General features: G+C 33.3%; 1 protein-coding gene across 1 annotated transcript in view; it reads right to left on the bottom strand.

The window, feature by feature from the left end:
• Window positions 1-18,147, bottom strand: part of LOC121738817 (protein embryonic gonad-like) — a 126,309-nt gene extending 108,162 nt beyond the window's left edge. Inside the window, exon 1 of the mRNA XM_042131068.1 lies at window positions 17,935-18,147. The gene's annotated coding sequence lies outside the window, so the exon portion shown is untranslated. The remainder of the gene's footprint in view (window positions 1-17,934) is intronic.
• Window positions 18,148-18,540: the final 393 nt, after the last annotated feature.

The following is an 18,540-nucleotide window of genomic DNA, read 5'->3' as shown; positions in this document are numbered from 1 at the left end:
TTCCTTGCCATGGTATAAACTGATCTTTATTTTTGTTCTCTATTTTGCAGAGTTGTGAATATTAATAATACTGACTTGGGCCTGTTTCACCACTTCCTGATAAGTGACGAATAGGCTATCCACCAATTAACTTGACAGATCAAGTATGGCGAATCTGTCAAAAAAGTTGTTAATAACATATTCGGTACTTTATCATAAAGTGGTGAAACAGGCCCTAAGAGTTACTATTAGGGCCTGTTTCATTTTCGTCATGCCAATTAATTAATGAAAACCCGTTGTCACTTCGTTTCAGTTTAGTTATAAGTCAATATAAGTATAGATTCAATATAAAAATGGATTGTGTTGGTCGCACTTTCTACTCGAAAACTGCTGAACGGATTGGGCTGATTTTGAACGAAGTGACACAAAGTTCACCGGGACAGCTAGTAGATTCATAATATGGGTGGCTATTATGATACCAAGGAAATTTTCGTGTCAGCTGTACAATAACAGCACATTTGCTAGTTTATTTAGTCGACTCATTTAATTTATTTAATAATTAAAGTTCAAATTAATTTAACACAATATACTTCCAGCTTGTATATACCATTCTAATAAACTTTAAGTATTTTAATATCACATCAGCGAGTTTATGTTTACTCTTTACATTTTTAGTGCTAATGTAATCTGATATTACAGATATAAAGTCTAGAAAGCTAGTTCTAGGTTCGTAATTAGCTGGTCTCGAGCGGGTCATACAGTTACGGTACCGCACATCCTGTACCTCTAGTACTGCTGATGTTTGATAATTCTGATACAGGGTGTGTAATATGTTTCTGGTATACAGGATGGTAATACTTGAGTAAATGAAAATATAAAACAAACCGTGAGCTTTCCATGAAAATTTTAAATTGATATTTAATTTAATGTTTACTTATTATAGTCCGCAACTTGGAGAAGGTAAATTAAGACAGGAACCGCACTTTTTTTGTGGTATAAAGTAGGCTATATGAAACTTCTGCGCCTTTTATTCAAATATATACAGTGACTCCTGACACAATGGTATACAAACAAATGTTTATAATATATAGGTATAAACAAATGGTATCAAATGTTTATATTTTTTTATTTACAGTCTATGTATGCATATCCATACTTCCATACTAATATTATAAATGCGAAAGTGTGTCTGTCTGTTTATCTGTTCACGCCCTAACCGCTGAACCGATTTTGCTGAAATTTGGCATGGAGATACCTTCAGTCCCGTGAAAGGATATAGGATACTTTTTATTCCAGAAAAATGTTCGGTTCCCGCGTGATTTTGGCTCAACAGAGTTGCGGGTATCATCTAGTACAATATAAATGTTATCGACGCCCCCACCGAATAATCGGACAATCGTAAAAATGAAAATGTGTAGGAGAGCCGAAAAACTGATTTTTGTTAGTAACTCCGTCAAAAAAAGCATCAAAGACTTTTTATATCTCAAATGAAAGCTAATTTTTTTGCCTATCTTGCTATCTTAACAATATTTAATTACCACCGAAGGATTTTATTTAATAAAGCAAAACGCAACTTATCGTTCTGGAGTAGGTCAAGCTCTGAACATTATTGTCTATTGCATGATTATTCGGGTAATTTTGCGTTTTGACTTCAATAAAATGCACATATAACATCTCATTGCAATAATTTGGGATAAGAATATTGGTAAACACCTATTACTTTACTATTCGGTGATTAAAAAATGAATCGATGATTTCTAAAACAACATAACTAACATTTTTGCCGAAATCGAGTTTATAGCGATTTTGGATTTAGTCTATGGCCATTAATAAATTGTGCATTAAGACAACACAATTGCTTTGCGTTTTCTATGTAAATTGAACTACTGAAAATACCGCTTAGTGTTAGAACAACATAACTGACTGACATTTCTCTTCGGTGATTGTTAGAACAACACAAGTGCATACAATGGGGTTTGTCCATTTTTTTTTAATTTTGCTCATTACAAAAACATTTCGAGGAATAAGGTCAGTGATCGTTTTTCTGTATTTAAACGAAAAAAATACCCATTAGTTACTTATATTTTTGAACAAATACGTTTAACCTTTGTTTGACCTTCAATGGCGTAAATTAGCAATAAATTCGACCAACATTACGTTTCGAACTTTTGGTACTTACCGATAAATATAAAAAAAAATTAAGATATCAAAAAGTTAATTTCCTATGTACCTGATACCTTTAAAGACTTCTATGATGAAATTTTGGGGTGGCCAACCACAACAGTAGAAACTGTAGATGAAGTGGGAGATGATGCATAACTATAAAAGTAAGCATAGGCAATAGCGACATTATGTTATGATTTTAAGATTAATAAAGTTTATGTTACAGTAGTTTCTTGGGTATCAAAACAACACAAGTAACAGATTTAATGTCAAAAGCACATAAGTGAAAAACTTTATTATCCATTTATTTATACTAAAATAAAATAAAAAGATGTATAAAAAAACATTATTAGGAGCTATATATACAGAAATATAAAATATAATATACATAATTATATATTACTTGCATTATCAAAAATTATCCAGGTTTTTGTGTCTCCTGAAAATTTTACTTTTAGTTACTTATGTTGTTTTAGAAATCATTGATTCAAATATTGTACACTTTATAATTGTCGTTTATTCCAATAATTTTCTACTATAGGTAAAATAAATTAATATGTATTTTATTTTAATACATTCATTATTTGATGACATAAATGACATTTTTGCAATCGAAACAGCTCTTGGTTAAAAAAAACACTCTGGAGACTGGCTCTATCATTTTAGTAGTACTTATAATCATAACAGTTAATTAAAATGTTAATCATAACCCTCATCACCACCGGAGTACCAGAATTGGTGTCACAATAATCAATATCATATTATGTTCTAATAAAATGAATGATAATGGAAGGAAATTGCTTTAGACAGTCTTCCGAGAGCATCATAGGCCTTTCTTATATGACGGTGATCGTCGACTCCTGTCTACATCGTAATACAGTTCAATGTAATCAGGATCAAAACTATGTTAAAAACTTCTCAAGTTACAATACAATACAATATTCACACAACACGCTATAACAGCACATCTTATAGTAGCTAGCAATCGCATTCCTAATTAACCTGCAGGACAACTTCCACGAATAATGTTTGACTGTCTGACAGTTGTTTGCAGGCGTAAAACTGTAACAAGTGCTGTCGTAACAGTTTTAAGCACTTCTTAGGAGTCTTTGCGAAAGAAGAAGATATCTAAACACGTTCTCGTTAATTTGTAACAGATCTCGCTGCTTATCGGCCACGATTAGTTTATTTTGTAGGAAGTATTGCCCATACATCCTTGTTTGTAAGAAAACCCGCATGTGGATTACAAAAATCGAAACAGATTATGATTATATCTCCTGAAAACTGAAGAAGACGGATTCCTTTAATAGCCGTAAAGTATAAAATAAAAATATGAGCAATATACCTAATTTAACGTATATTAGGAAGGACTTTACGACTTGATGTTTTCCAAAACGACTACGTTCTTACGTCTTAACTAAGTACTAGTAGTTTTAACGTCTTAACGACTTAAAACATCTAAAAAAGCTAGCCAGGGACAGTCAGACATTCTTATTTTTTTAATGAAGAAAGTCTGACAATTCCTGACTCTTCGGTCCTGTCTTCTGCGATCCGTGATCCGTGTCCGACTTAGATTCTACAAGTTGTCCAAAATAAAACCCAACCAATATGCCTTTATGCCCCAAAGGTGCGCTGAAGACGCCCTCTATAGGTTATTGAACCACATCAGAAAGAAGAGAGAGAAGGAGAAAATTTCTGTTGTGGTATCGCTGGACACAGAGGGGGCCTTCGACAATGCTTGGTGGCCAGCTGTAAAGGTTCGGTTAGCTGAAGTTAGGTAGACACCTCACTTCAGCTAACCGAAGGAAGGGAACCTAAGGTGGGTGATCAGCGGCTAACTGAGTGGAATGAGTGTGAAAGTGAGATGCGCAGGAGTGGAAGTGTGCAGTAGGCAGCAATTTATTTACCCGAATAGTCATGCAATAGTCGTTTATCGTCAATTCGTTTTGACATATTTTTTCACAATAGCCTATTGCCCAGTTTTTGGTGTAAAATACAATTTTTAGTATTGTAATGGAATAAACACATAATTTTTTATATCTTTGTAAATATCCATAGAAAAATTCTGAAAAAAATTCACATGATGTATTTTGACTTCTAGATGCCAAAAATCTAGATGCCATAACAGCAAAAACCCCACAGTAGCACATTCTCTAATCATTCGGTGGGGGCGTCGTTATGTAAAAAGTTGTAATTGCCCAATAATAGGTTACTAGTGTAAGTCATATGCGTCCAAAGACTGGTCATACAGGTTTGTACTTAGCTATTAACTTAGCATCTTGATTCTGTGCGCAAACATCATTAGAATTAATTATAATAAAGCGTACATTAATATAGTAACATACTATATATTAACGTCAACTGCTTGCCTACTGTATGTTATTATGATATTCAGTAATCAATACTATGATTCAGTTTTGATTTTATACAAAGCTTAATGGCGGCTATGATGCTACTAATTTAAATAGCTAAGCTACGCAATAAAAAATACAATGCCACAGTAATTTAGATAAAAAATATTAAAAAGGGTGTTTGTTCAATTCTTAGAGGTTTGGAAAATATTGGGCTGATTTTCATGGAATTCACAGATGTAGAATAGCCCAAGTGACATAAGGCTGCACAAACAGATCGAACTTAAAGAATCTAACTAAAAAATAGTTTTGCCAGTAATTCACTATATTTAAGATCAATTTCAAGAAGAAGATATTAGGTAGCATAAGAAATAGTCAATAGATGAAGATTGCCGACATCTTTACTCCTCTCATGAACTAGCCCTTATACAATATAGCCAAACACGGTAATAAATTAATTAAATCGCGGTAAACTCTTCTATTTTGCTGGCTGTAAATGGTAAACCAGTTGGAGCGATCACGGCTACTGGAAATCTTAAAATAATTAGGAGTCGGCTAATTGTTGGTAACAATAAGCAGTTAATGTTGCTGCAGGCGGAAAATTATCTACTTCGCAAGGGATAGGCGGTATCGTTTTGAAATATAGAAGCGCTGCCGCTTCAAGTTGGAATTGAGATCCTACGTGCCTATATTTAAGTTAATTCTGATTTAAATATCGCGAAACTTTTCCTGTTCTTGATGTTATTATACTTGATATTATATATAACAAAATTTTATATGCATATTCAGTGGGTCTGAGAATCGGCTACTGGGTACTTTTTATATTCATAAGTGCATTTGTTGAATAAATAATAGTAAATTATTACAACTCAAGACTGACGGCGACCATTGTTTGTGCGACGGGATAGCATTGGACGTTGCCATGGTGACATACTTATTTAGTCACATCAATAAAATAATATGGGTGAAATACTTTATATGGCAAAGAAACGTTTGCCGGGACAGCTAGTTATATCTAAATTTAACTTTAACTGAGATATTATGTTCAAGTGGGTCGTCGGTCGGCTCGAACAAATTATATTATCAGTTTGGCAGATAAAACCAAAAAAAAAAAGTCAATAGAGATAGATAGTAAATCGATAAACTCGTCTTGTATGCTATAATACGAACTTTTAATATTTTTAACGATTATTTAGTTACTTACGTAATAAAAAAAATATATTAGGGAATTAGATATTAAAAAAAAAAACTATATGATACGATGAGTAGTTTACGCATACGTAAGAAGTTAAATAGTCCATCCAGGACAGCGGACATAATAAAAATTAAATAATCTCTACCGCTTCTAACCGGTACCACACGTCAATCCATAAAGTACAACGGCGCGCGCGCAATGGGTTCTTTCCTCCTGCCGCGGTAGGATTTACCTTTGTGTTAATTAAATAGATTGTCACTTCCCTGCCTTTGTTTGCCTGGCTCGGCTATATTAAAATTACAACAAACTTATTTAAGGCTTTTAAACCTCCTTTCAAAGGTAATCAAATTTTTCATTTTGGTTTAAAAAAAAAACTCCTTTTACATGTCGAGTCTACAGTAAGCATTGAGATAAAAACTAAAGTTGTCCTTTCCCAGGCCTAGGAGTGCAATAAATTATCTCCATGCAAAATCTAATCATAATCGTTAACGCGTCTTATGAGAGATGGGGTGGATGGATTACTACAGATTCTGGGGGAATTAAGGATATTTGAACATTTTGGCCCGCACCCTGATTCCTCGGAGCTCGACCAGCAATTAACGTTAGCAATACAACAAGGGGAAACTCAAAGGAAAGTGATGCGGTTTACGAGCGTTTCTAGTGCTTTCCGCCAGTGCGAACTGCCTGAAACTCATTGTGTTACATTGTTTCTATGGTGCGTTGGCCCCGAGAAACCTTTGAACCGAAACAATACAGAAAGCGGCCGTAACTGTCCGTCAGTTATACAAGATGGCTTTTTGACAGATGACAGAGGAAATTGTGGTTTGGAAACGGGAAATTTCAATTCGAAGTAAATTTTGAAGTGAAATGCACTTTTATTGGAATGAGTAAAAGTGAGCTAAAAGGTGCGACTACCTATTAAATATAACCTAATCAACGATTAAGGACCGGCATATATACTCCTCTCTTTCTACCGCATGGCGAAAATGTACTTCTGCATTCTCGTTTCTGACGGACTCCCAGAGTGCTAGTGTTTTTATAATAAAACTTTTATCACATTTCCATAAAGACAGACATTTTTCATTTAATTAATGATAAATGATAATATTAGTTTCTAGTCTCCAATTTTGCATTAGTCACCAGAAAAAAAGCTACAGAAACATAGAACGCATAACGTCATCTGTTAAACTATATTGCTAAATGGAATTCAAGAATCGAATTAACTCGTCCGTCACGAGAATGTTGGAAATTCTGACGTGACACGTCAACGGGCGCGTCAGAAATGACAGCTCCAAAAAAATTACCTCGCAGTCGCTCAATTTGAGAGGGCCCCAGAGGTCAAACCTTAATCATTTAAATTGGACTACGAACTCGTTAAAATATTTTATTTCTAAACTTTAACATAATACAATAGTACTATTCTTTGAATAAAGTTCCTTATCGCGCGTTCGGCATAAATGAGGCTAGACAGAACGATATTTGACATCGACACTTTTTTATTAGTACCTGCATGATAGTGGCAGAATTCGTTGTTTTTAATATATTTTTTTGAGTGGATAATATGTACAGGTTTTTTGAACATAAGAAATAACTTCGTTCCATTCGGGAGTCCCTTGACACCTCTCAAGTTTTTAGTACAACATTGACTATACATAATAAGTGTCTTATGCCCGGTTTCTGAGGTGTTTTGACGGGAGTTTATCTTTTCTCTAGCGTTGTTGATTAGTCAATTTTTGACGCTAGCCAATCAAAAGCAATAGTTAAAAGACAAACTTCGGCTTAAAAAAACTCAGAAACTGCAGGGCATGGCAGGGCAGGGCAGGCAATTAGTATTAAGTTTTGTTTTAATTGTATAAAACAAAATATCTAATATTTTCTGTATTTTACTTCAAGGAAGTCAGCTCAATCCAGGTGTCGCGGGTTCGAATCCCGCCGACGGAACAAAATGTTTCCGGGTCTTGGTGTGTATAAATTTGTGTATGATATTATAATAAAAATCATAAATATGTTATGTAAAGTATAAAAGTATTAAATATATTTCCGTTGTCTGGTACCTGTAAAACAAGTCCTTGAGGTGCTTAGCACGGGCCCAGACTGACGTGGTGTGATGCGTCCATAGATATTTATTATTATTTAAGCGTCCATAGATATTTTCTGTATTGTTTCGGTTCAAATGATGACGTATTTACATCAAACCTCAATCTTCTCCAAGTGTCTAAAGCTATAAATAATACTGTGATGGAGTAGATGAGAAAACTAATTTATTAAATCTGTATAATAAAAGTTAATATAACTAATTATACAAGTATAATTAAGTCGATCGGTGAATTAAAAACGGTTAAAGGAGACTCTACACTAGTGATATTATGACGGATTGAATCAGTTTGAATCGTTTTGTATAGTATGGTTTGTTAATAATAATACCATAACATGATTTTAGGGAAATAAATAATAATGAAATGTGAATTAAATCGAAGCATTTTTCAAATAATTTTCTTTTAATAAATTCTATCGCAGCGACTTATTAGAAAATATAAAGCACAATATTATTACTTCTCCCGGCGTGTCGACATAAGTAGAAACGAAACAACATGGGCATTGGGCAGGTTACATTTTCGATGCTTAGTTAATAAAGATATAACTTCCTTTCTTACTTACAAGCCTACAAGGTGAATTTTCCTTACTTTACGTATCCCGACGATATCATTAACATTTTCAACCCATTTCAAAAAGTGCTAAAGTAATCACTTTAAAAACTGTACAGATCGTTCGTTGCATGTACAAGCACCTTAATGATGATCCGGGTGTCACGGCTGAAGGCTGACCCCAACCACCTCACAAATTAGAGCCTTTTATTCCAAACAATCAACGATTTGTTTACAACACTTGATTGATCGGTTATGAGTTCATTGTGATCGTGGAATCTACATCCTTTTCAGTACTTGTAGCTATGGAATGCTGAGGATCCTTGAAGTTTTTATCGATAGTAAAGACAAACCTTAACGTGTGATTTAAAAAAGGTTAAAACTTATTTTATGACGTAATGCTCGTGGCCTGTAAAATGTACACGTGCATGTAAAAACGTGAAAATGAGGACGTGAAAATTCGTAAGACATAAAGAGAAGCTCTCTGGCTCTGGCTCAGATAAGATAATACGACTTGGCGGGGACACTGCCGTGCCCCCAGATCATTCCCTTTTTTACCGCCCGGCAAGAACGCTTTTTACTTCTACTGGCATTCCCATTTTCTAACTCATTGTTTTTGTACGTTTGCCAATTTTTTAAACTTGAAATTTCTTGGCGTTATGGGTCCACGATCTCCGAGAGCCAAGCTAAATAATGGATATATAAGACATAGAAGTTGTTTGATAAATAATACTGCTTACCTTTTTCACAGAACTCTTTTTCAGCATTTAAAACATGTCGCAATATTTGGGCAATTCTCAATAAAAATCAATAACCCTATTATTGTGTCATGACATGACATGACGCACGGTAGCTGTTGACACTGACTCATGTTTGATCTGATCTCCAGGCTGGCGTTTTTTGTTACGCGTCTACAAACACTTCAGTCAAGGGATTTTGTAAAGGGGGCTTTAGATTGGGTCATCGTTTTGTGGTATCTACTACTATCAACCTGCAACTTTGTTTGGGCTAAAATTTGTTTATCAGGGTCAGACCCAAACATTTTTCCGTGATGAAAACCATCGCAATTTTACCAAAGTTGCTTAGTTAGCAAACCAACATAATTATATAAATAATAATTAATTCAGTCTCTTAATTCTAATCTTAGTGTGGGTTAGAAATTAGAATTGAGGAAAAAAGATTCATAATCAGACCAACATGTCAATATACATAGTGGCTATTAGTAACACTTAAAAAATCTTTCATCTGCATTTGATTACAAAATCACGCTGTTATGATATTAAAAATATCCGAATGTAGTCGAAGAGCAAATCAAATCAATTCCCCGACAATATATTATTTATCCATATCAAAAATTATGAGAGTTATACATAGTTCAGAAATAACGGTTTCGGTATGATTCAAGAAAATAAACGTTTAGCAAGTTACCATACTTCTGAGTTATCTACGTTTACCCAATAGGTATGATGACTATTTTTTTTTTCTTATTGGTGATTGAAAGACCTCTCAAAAATAGAAACATCGGTGAAAGAGTCTGATAGCTTAAAAATCCACCAAGATATGATGATTCAAACATCTCATAAAATAGACCGGCCCGAAATGCTACTCGATTATGACGTCACCTTAGAGTTGCTTGTAGGCATCGTGGGAGAACTTTGTTCGGCAGCTATATTAATTACTGCGTTTATGAAAGTGGTTTCATAACATAAGCTTTAAATTACAAAAGTTATCGAATGGTATACAAATATTAAGTTACTAATAAATTTAATTGAAAAAAAAATCGTCTTGAATATCCAACTTTGAAGGCGTATAGCAAAAAAAAATACAAAAGCTATCAAGCTGAAATTTTGGAAAGACTTATTTTTACCGTTAAGTATTTTTTTTATTTTACTAAGAAAATTCGCTTATCTTTGACCTTGTCATCATCCCTATTAATAATTGTCATCCCATTTTTGGAGCTTTAGACTTGATTGAAAATGCTAAAGGAACTATTCTGTACTATGAACTCTAAAAGTGAAAATAACAATTGAATGTTTACATAATTATAAACACATCAGAATGCAATAATTCTAAACATTTTCAAATTGGTATAAGCTTTATTCGCTACTTACTTACCACTTAAATTTTACGCTCTCCATAAAGTCAGTGGAATAGGTTGTGGAATGCCGCGAACAGTAGACACTCCCTGTTGTAAAAACTGAGACTTTCTCTGTGTTTAGGGCCCGGTGACATCACCTTATTTACAATTCTGTCATGGGAGTGACATTTTGGATTGTAATTTAAATTTAAATTAGCTTTGTCCACACTGTGCCTTTTTTTGTTCGTCAAGGGCATGCGTTATAGCGCAGTCAACAGAACCCTTTGACCGTATCCAAAACTTCAAAAATGACAATATTGGCGTTGCGTTCCTTGACGCATTCAATTATTGAATGCGCCAATATGTAAGTTGATGACGAAAATTGAAGATGAAAGTGCACAGTGTGGACATAGCTGTTGGGCGATGCTAGACCATTAACTCATTTAGACCCAAATGAAATAAAAATGAAACCCAAAAAATATTCGCATACCAATAATTGTACAGTAAAGAAAGCAGTAAAAATAACATTTTCAGCTTCTCCACTTGATTGTTTTGATTAGCTTTTGCTGTTATTTATGCACATGTTAATATTATGTACTAAATATATTATCACATGACATGATTTTGATTGCAAGATTGGCAAGCGAATCGAGCCCTAGTATATCCCACAACCTGAGTACTTTAACTGTGGTACACTGTACGGAAAAACTATCAAGCCTATCGATTTGTGTTTTAACGTATTAATTTTTACTAGCCTTTGACCGAGCTTTGCTCGGTATTCCATGAAAATGACATTTTCTAAAAATGATAAAATGATTCCTAGCTAGATCGATTTCGAAGATTTAAGATTTATACTAAGTAGATGTGTTATCATCGGTCAGTCAAGGTTTGGTTAATATTAAAATATAACAAAAAACTGCCAGATAACCTTACCTCGCAGAAAAACGACGCGAGCCCGCACAAAACTCGGTATTAGCTAGTAGATAAAATATAAGTTTACAGGAAATCACACTATCTGAAAAGATTCAGCTACACAAGATATTTTGGCAATAGATACAAAATATTAATATACTTAAGAAAAATCGAAAAATAGCTTAAAAATAAAAGTGCTAGCAAACTCTACATTTTGTGCAGAAACATCTCATAGTCTTTACTTGAGTAAAATCTTTATATTTTGCCCACGTTATATAAGGAGCGAAGTAAAAAATGATCCCATCAAATACGGGTTGGTTTGACTGACATCCCTTCAGAGATAACTATATCTAGAGGCAACGCCAAATACGGCAATATGCCATATGGGAATAACATATCAATTTACTGACTTTTACATCCATACTAATATTATTATAAATGCGAAAGTGAGTCTGTATGTCTTTTCAATTTTGATCAAATTTTGATCAACTGGACCGAATTGGATACACTGATACTTTGAGTCCTGGGAAAGGACATAATTGTCGTAATAACAAAATTTTAAAGAAGTTTTCAAGTTATAAGTTATGACTTACGATTCATAACTATAAGAGCGACCTGTGCCAAATTGGTACCTAGATTCCATTATTTCAATCAAATATGACGTATTAATACAGCTACGATATAGTCTAGACCAGCGGTCACCAATTAGTTTCGCTCGGGGCGGGAAATGCACTTCGCGGTCCGCACATTTTGTAAAAAAAATATTTATTTACATAATATCAATGAGAAAAGTGTCAATTTTTGTTGCTTGCTTGGAGTTAAGCTGGTGCAAGCTATTGACATTAAATCCTGGAGATGTTCATCAGTAAATCGTGAACGAAATTTATTTTGAACGAAGTTCATCTTAGAAAATGTTTGGTCCGCAGACAATGGTCAGCGGTCCGGATACGGACCGCGGTCCGCCATTTGGTGATTTCTTTCTTTTACAGCATACGAACTCTAAATCAAAACCAGTTCATGCGTTTAGGCGCTGCTATTATGCATTAATAGTATAGATACATATAATATGTTAAAACACTCATACGTGTTATAATACAAACACCAAGTAACTCTGCATAAACTAAAGCGTTAACTTTTTGCAATGCATTCTAGTATTGTTTGTTTTTTGCTCGACTAAACTATACAATGTTACAATAAACCACTACCATTTAAGATGACATTTTCTAGCCATTTTTATTACATTCTGTTGCAACTCATCAAGTGACTTCTCGATTACTCATTTTATTGGTCGTACATATTCATGCCTTATCTTTATAGCTCGCAAAAATCCTTTTTGTACCCGACTTCGATAGTTTTAATGAACACACTTTTAGATATAATCGCACTAAAATCCTAATTTATATCCTGTTGAGTAGCAAAAAGTATGCTTATCAAAATATACTAGTTTATACAAAGCTAATTTTATTAGCTCAAGAAAAGTGAGCTTAAAATAGGATAAAATCATTACTAATATCGCCAAAAAAATTTGATCCATCGTGATTGGCTGTGATGTTAGAATTCGCTAAAATTGTTTCCAAGTCTCAAAGGGCTTTTTTTGTTTTTCAAAAAATTTTCCCTCAAAGATTTAAACTACTTAACGCTAGTAAATGCTCGGTCATGTTATAATAGGTATTTGCATATACCAGTTTACCAGTTAAGTATATTAAATTAATTACAACATTAAATCAAACTTAAGCTGGGAGGATTAATTTTTGCTTGACAAATACGGGCCCATCTCACTGGCTTTGCTGGACGTATTATTTATGTCTCCGATTTTTATCTTCCGATGACTAAATGGTGTGTACTGAACTGTATCCTGATAAGGTGCAGCTAGAGTTACGGATAGAAGAATACAGTCTAATCCATACTAATAATATTATAAATGCGAAAGTATGTCTGAAACGAAGAGGTAAACTCTTCACGCTTCAAACGCTGAACAAATTTTGATGAAATTTGATATGAAGATACTTTGAGACCTGGGATTCCGGAAAAAAATTTCCGAACGATTTTCTGCTCCACGGGATTGCCAGCACCAGCAAGTTAAAGAATAAGTTCCCTGATATTATGTGAAGAAGAAACCAGAATTAAGATTATATATTACTAGCAGTAGGTTTTGAATTTTCTTTACTTGTGTGTGTAAATCGGGTTAATACACACCATATGCATATTACCGCGCGGTTGTGCGTCGTTTTAATTGTGTTGAAATGTAACATAAACCATAATATTTATCTATCAGCATAAAAGACAGTCAACATGGAGTGTGTGTATATATCCGTCTTGAAACTACTATTATAGACAAAAATTATCATAAGATATCTGATAAAAAATATGAAAAATGGAAATAGACACTTTGTATTCCTCTGTGTAAAATAGTTTTCTATTATAATTTGACATTTATGTAATGTGCTTCAGGTGTATAATGTATAACGCGTAACCTTTAAATGCGTTACGCAGATAAAATATTTTTACATAATTAGTAAATAAATAGGTGTTTTGACACGGACAGAGCGCAAATATGCCGGGGGATTTGTAAATTTTATGTTAATACCTGAGAACATTTCTATTAAGATATCGCGGAGTCTACGAATTGCCTTATTTTGCTGAGGAGTGAGAGAATCGCCTAAATTATTGACCAGGATTTTAGGGTGAGCGCGCACGATCGTGAAATGAAGAGTTCTATTGAAAATCGTGAAAACATCGATCACTTTCAAAGCGGTAGCTATGATGTATTATTAAAATTATGTCATTATGTAAATTCCTGAAGTTCTATTACTATAAGATAGTTTATTTATATAGTTTGTCAATTGTTATATTATTTTTTAATTGTACCTCAAGTCATCGCCGCAATCATAATATTATAAACTATATTAATTATTGTATATTGTATAAGACTTTTCCGCAACTTTGTCGCATCAATTCTATAATAAATAGTATCGCGTATCATTTCTCGGCACAGAGTATCTCAGATTATTTCACAAAATATATATTCACTCTTTCAGTATTTTTTCGTTTTAATTTATCATCCATAATTTAATCTGTCTACACGTGCTAAAAATAACTTTACTGTATTGTTATCAAGCAACGTTTGCTTAGTTATCATGTTCGTTTCAGTATGCAAAAAAGCGGTGCGTTTGCGACAGTGTGACTCACCCTTAAATAGACCTCCAGCGAACGCTTAGTCTATTTTAAATTTGACTTCATTCTAATACGGTTTTAATGAATTTAATCTTCATTTGTACCAATAAAAAGTATATTTTATGTCTTTTGAATTTTGAATTTTTAAGATTTATTATTATCAAAGTGAGCACATTATTTTATTTCACGTTATAGATAAAGTATAATAATGTGACATGTCGTGATTTTATTGATTTTATTTTATAAGTTTCCTCCACCTAAAAAATAAGCATTATGTATGCCAAATAATCACATAAAGTAGCTAAAGATGTAATTATTTATTTTTATTAGATGTCGCCTACAACTCCATTGCCTTAATAAAGAGTACCCTTGTACCCTTACCTAGTCTTTTCCCGTAACTCAAGTATCTTCTATCATCAAAATCGGTTCAGTGGTTTGGGTGTAAAGAGGAGACAGATACACTTTCGCATTTATAATATTAGTATGGAAGATTTAGGTATGCTAAATAGTAACAAAAAGTAGCTGAAGACTAACTGATTATTTTTATTCAATTACGCTTTTAACGTCTACGTTTTGATCACGTCAAAACAGATTAATCTTCAAAATCTAATAATAACAATTTAATAAATAATAATATTATGTTGTATGGTGTCAACTCCAAAGAAATTAAAGTGCCGTTGTCTTATCAAAATATGCGGCGACATATTTATTGGTTGCATAAGTATATTAAGACTAGATGACGCTACAACTCCGTTGCGTCAACATTCGTTATCGCACGGGAACCGCACATCTTTCGGGAATAAAAAGTATCCTTTGTCCTTTCCCGGGATTCAAAATATCTCCATACCCAATTTCAGAAAAATCTGTCAAGTGGTTTGAGCGTAAAGAGATGTCAGACAGACGGACAGACACATTAAATACATTTATATTAATAGTAGAAATACAATTAAACAAATTACTTAAAATGATAAGGATACTTGCTACTTAAACCAATAAGATGCCTTATAAATGTTTTAGAAGACTTCTACAAACCCACAATGAGTATTTTTTCAGAACTGTGTACCAAGAATAAAAAGTAAAAGATCCTGCAAACTTTCTGTATGCAGCCCACGCTTCTAAGTCTATTAATTGATTATAATCTTTTATCTTTTGGGATAAGATAATATTTTAAACATAAACATATCTTTAAATGAATCATCAGCTTCTTTCTAATGTTTATGTAACATGTAGGTTGACAGCCATACTAATATTATAGATGCGAAAGTCTGTCTGTCTGTAACCTCTCCACGCCCAAATCGCTGAACCAATTTTCGTAAAAATTCGGTATGGAGATACTGAGTTCTTGGAAAGAATGTAGGATAATTGTTATCTCAAAATAATGTACGATTCCCGTGTGATATACAAATTTTTGGGCAAAGGAGTTGCAGGTGTCATCTAGTTTAAAATGTAGTATGTTATTTTCTCAAAAGATTTGTCAATTATTCAAAACATTTCAAAGCAAAATATTTCGTAAAGCTTGTGAATCTAAATACGTATTAAGTTATAATTTGAATATTATTGTGATGTTGATATTTAAAACTGACTTTATGGGACCTAGGTTATCTAAATACATAAATAATGATGAATTGAACAAGTTTGAGGCGCCAAATGGCTCAAATATCTTTGAGTATCCAGTCATTCTTGACACCCAATTTTTATTACTATTTATTGTTCCTGTCAGTCTTTGTACTTATTTACGTTATCAGATAATCTATGTTTAACAATGTAAGCGATCAGCATTAAAAAGATAATTTAAAATTAAATAAAAGAATAAAAATTCTACTTATATTTTAAGATAATATTATTTTGTTGATGTAGAGTAAAGATTAAATTATCGTACAGATTTTTATATCTAAATTAAATTATCGTACAGAATTCCTTTATCAACTCAGAAGTTTTAGTTCTAAAATTAGATCTGTTCAGTATAATATGTTTTATTACACCTATAATAATTGTTATTGTTATTAAAAATAATTGCTCTTAGGTATCTTAAGAATATCTTACCACAATAGGTAGAATTACGTCTTCTCTAATACGATTATTTTAAGGTTAACTAAAGCCAAATTAGTCCAACCGTTTTTTTTTATCTTAGCTCTAGTTGCAATCTATTATATATATTATTTATCTCTCTAATTGTAATTAATTTTATATTACAAAACATCCTAACTTTTCAACTATATTATACTCTTCTTTGGAAGTCAGTTAAGCCTCTATTAGTTTAGTGGAGAATTTCTAATATACATAAGAATTCATGTATCTCCCAAATTACATTGAAACTAAATTAGTCGGCCATAGTTCCCACGAAAGTGTTTCACACTAGCTCAATCAATTTATCGTTAAATAAAAGTTCACTCATTATCTTTATTGGAGCGGCTCTTTTCTTTCATATTACTCTCTTTTTATATTTAAATTTAAACTGAATATTTTGAGATACTGTATTCATAATATTTATGCTTTTGGTGTCACTATCTTAAATTCCGTAGTAAAGATATCCCTATCCTTATTTTAATGATATTTTAATTAAAATATTGTATTTGTCGGCACATTCAAATTTGGAATTAATAAGAGCTGTTTATCATTAACTTTTTGAGGCATTTTATTCTGCAATCAAAAAAAGAAAACAGTTTAATACAATAATCGTAATAGAACGTAGAATCCAAAAGTAGAAAAAGAAGAAGTTAAAAACTTCAAGATTATTAACATTATAAATAAAGGTTGCCGCATAAAACAATTTCCATCAATATAATGTCCGTGTCAGTATGCAACAAAAACTGATCACTTCATAGACAAGGTCGCACAGAGGTTGTAATTGTGATGATCGATCAACATCAAACTGATTTTGACACGTGCTACGATCAAGTACACATCAAAATCTATTTTTGTAGCATGAAATAATGTTTGATAGAGCACATCAAAACTCATCACGAAAAAATAATGAAAAACAAATAAACGTTTAGGATGTGATGACGCTATAAGCAGAGATGAAGATCTAAAAGAGCTTAAATATAAATTAAGAAAAATATAAGGAGTCGGATAGAGTGCAGCTAAAATACTAAATAATATTATTATTCTTATGATAAAACTGCTGCCAACTGCTACGAAAGATCATATTCTTAGCAAATATATATAAAATTAAAAGTCAAATTAAGTGTGGATTATTTTCTGAATTAAACATTTTCTTTTATGATATTGTATCGATAGTGAAAGATTGCTTTGCAATTTTATTACTTGAAAAAATTGTGCAAAAGAAAAATTAATGGACTTTAAAAATATGTATAAGCCCCACAGTATAAGTTGATAAATTGAGGCAATTTAAAACAACGTAAGCTAGGATTTAAGGTCAATTACAAGAAAAAAAAATTAAAATATTATTATTGAAATAAAATAAATAAAACTTACTGTTGTGGTTGAAAACGGTCTGGAAGGCAGGTCCGCAAAATACAAAAAGAGTTAATTAGTTCACTCAACTGTTGCTATCATCATGTTTGCACACTCCGCACAATCTGTCACTACGATTCGCACAAATTGTGCAAAATCGTCCGATTCAAATATAGAGCGCGCGTGCGTACGCGCAGCGCGAATCGGGATCGACCGTGCCGAGGCTCTCTCGGTTGCGGCCCGTGTGTGACTGTACACTCATCTTGCACTTCACCATCACCGAAGAAGACACGTCTCCCTTCCCGCTCGCTCGCCCGCCGCGCCCTATCTCCGTCCCCCTCCCTCCCATTATCAGAGGTTAAGCCGCGCTCATCTGTCAGTCGACACGCGGGCCCCGGGTGGGAAGGCCGCGCCGTAGATTCACCGTTACTTTCTCTATGTCGCACCATAAAACACGTACCGTATGACGCGGCGGCTATTCAGTCGGCTCCTCGCTTCCCAGTAATTTATTTGTCCCGAGCGCAGGTGCCTCTCGATATTTTATCGACGACCCGCATAGGTGTTGCGAGAGATCGGGTCGCGCTTTTCGATTATGAAACTTACGCCACACGATTCGATCCGAACACG

The sequence above is a fragment of the Aricia agestis genome, chromosome Z, assembly GCF_905147365.1.
Source record: "Aricia agestis chromosome Z, ilAriAges1.1, whole genome shotgun sequence".
In the NCBI taxonomy this organism is placed as follows: domain Eukaryota; kingdom Metazoa; phylum Arthropoda; class Insecta; order Lepidoptera; family Lycaenidae; genus Aricia; species Aricia agestis.
This window is presented reverse-complemented; position numbering and strand designations above follow the sequence as displayed.